The sequence below is a fragment of the Sorex araneus genome, chromosome 2, assembly GCF_027595985.1.
Source record: "Sorex araneus isolate mSorAra2 chromosome 2, mSorAra2.pri, whole genome shotgun sequence".
NCBI classification, from domain to species: Eukaryota; Metazoa; Chordata; class Mammalia; order Eulipotyphla; family Soricidae; genus Sorex; species Sorex araneus.
Window position 1 is genome coordinate 54,736,457 of NC_073303.1, and position 2,226 is coordinate 54,738,682.

General features: G+C 52.9%; 1 non-coding gene across 1 annotated transcript; it reads right to left on the reverse strand.

Moving 5' to 3' along the window:
* Window positions 1–890: 890 nt before the first annotated feature.
* Window positions 891–995, reverse strand: LOC129402911 (U6 spliceosomal RNA). Its single transcript, XR_008628932.1, has one exon. It is a non-coding gene; the product is annotated as a U6 spliceosomal RNA (small nuclear RNA).
* Between the last annotated feature and the right edge of the window lie 1,231 nt (window positions 996–2,226).

A 2,226-nucleotide genomic window follows, 5' to 3' on the forward strand; every position in this document is an offset into this window, starting at 1 on the left:
ACTGTTCTCGGGACTCGAGTGAGGAACCAAGGCCTGGGCTCCCATGTGCAGAGCACACCCCCAGCCTGTGGAGCCGTCTCTGGGCGCCCTTCTGTCTTTCTAACCGTGTTCCGAGAGTGGTATGACCACCAGTGATTTCAGGAAGTTTTTAAAGGACTGGAGCAATAGCACAGTGGGTAGTTTGCTTTGCAGGTTTGATTCCTCCGTCCCTCTCGGGGAAGCTACCGAGAGTATCCCACCCGCACGGAAGAACCTGGCAAGTTACCCATGGCGTATTCGATATGCCAAAAACAGTAACAACGAGTCTCACAATGGAGACGTTTCTGGTGCCTGCTTGAGCAAATCGATGAACAATGGGATGACAGTGACAGTTTCTAAAAACCAGCCCTGTCCACTAGGAATCACTCCTCTCCCTCCCACTCACTGCTCCTCCGGCCTCCCCCCTAAGTCGACACCCTTCGACTTCTCCCTTCCTCTAGAATGGCCCCATCTGGTCACTTTGTATAAATAGAATCACAAAATACGTCACTCTTTTGGTGTCTGACACTTTCACCTAATTGAGCGTTCCTATGGCGCATCCAGGTTGGAGCAGGTACTTAAAAGTCATTCCTTTTTGTTGTCTAAGAACAATTGTGTGAAAGCATCACTTAAAAAAAAAAAAAAAGGGGCTGGAGTGATAGCACAGCGGGTAGGGCGTTTGCCTTGCACGCGGCCAACCCGGGTTCGAATCCCAGCATCCCATATGGTCCCCTGAGCACTGCCAGGGGTAATTCCTGAGTGCAGAGCCAGGAGTAACCCCTGTGCATCGCCAGGTGTGACCCAAAAAGCAAAAAAAAAAAAAAAAAAAAAAGGACAACCATAAGCCTAGATTCATTGTGCCCGGGAGGCAAAAAAATATGGGAAGCTTCACAAACTGGAGTGTCATCCTTGCTAATCTTCTCATGCTAATCTTCTCTGCATGGTTCCAACTTTGTCTCTGTGCTGCAAAAGTGACACATACGCTAAATACTCACATTTAGTTCATGTATGCAGTGGTTTATACTTGGCTTGTTTCTACTGTTAAACTCCCCTAAGTACACTTGCCGCTATGGGCGCTTCTGAAGTTTTCCATTCTTTCAAGTCTGTCCCCTAGAGCGGGTATCTCGAGCGGGAATCCATCCTGCCCACTGTGTGTTTAACTGCCGGAGGAACTTCCGGGCCCGAGTTTCCCAAAGTGGGGTCACGCCCTTACACCGAGTCCCTGACTCTGGGGCAGTTAGCGGGTGGCAGTATTCCTGGGGACAGTTGGGGATGCTTTCAACAGGTTCTAAAGGCGGGGTTGGGGGCGGCGGGGGAAGCTGAGGGGTTTATCTTTTCTGAACGTGGAGTGGTAGGTGCAATGAATTTGGAAGTCTGTCCCAGGCCTTTTCCTAAAGCAGGGTGAGAGGGTTCCGGTTTCTCTTCCTCTCCCCCTGCGTTGGGCAGAGCCACGCTAGCTAGCCTGAACGGCCGCTTCAGTGTGGCCTTCAGACGGGCGCTGAGGGGCCCCGCGTGTTAATCGGAGAGGCCAGGCTATTTCCCGCCGTGCCCCGGCAGCTGGGCTCCCAGTCCCGCGTGTGCTCTGGGAACCCTGAGGCCTCACGGCTGGTGCTGGCCTGCCAGGACCTACTTGGGAGGCCACCCGGGGCCTGGCGTGGGACCAGGCATGGCACACGTTTTAGCATCGCCCTGTCGATGCCGGCTTCCTGCTCTCGTGCCTTGATTTGTTGCCCGTTAAGGACTAGTGATGCTAAGCATATTTTCACATGCTTGCTGTCATTCCTTTTTTTTTTTTTTTTCATTTCTGCTTTTGGAGACACCTCTATTCAGATCCTTTAAAATTACTTGTTTCCCTTGGGGACTGGAGCGATAGCACAGCGGGGAGGGTGTTTGCCTTGCACGCGGCCGACCCGGGTTCTAATCCCAGCATCCCATATGGTCCCCTGAGCACCGCCAGGGGTAATTCCTGAGTGAAGAGCCAGGAGTAACCCCTGTGCATTGCCAGGTGTGACCCAAAAACAAACAAACAAAAAATTACTTTTTTTTCCCAGGTCGGAGCATGGTGGAACAGACAGGGCACCGGCCTTGCATGCGGCTGACCTGGGTTCCGTCCCCAGCGTCCTGTATGATGTCTGAGCCCCACCAGGAGGGATCCCTGAGTGCAGAGCCAGGAGCAAGCCCTGAGCACTGCCGGGTGTGCCCCAAAGC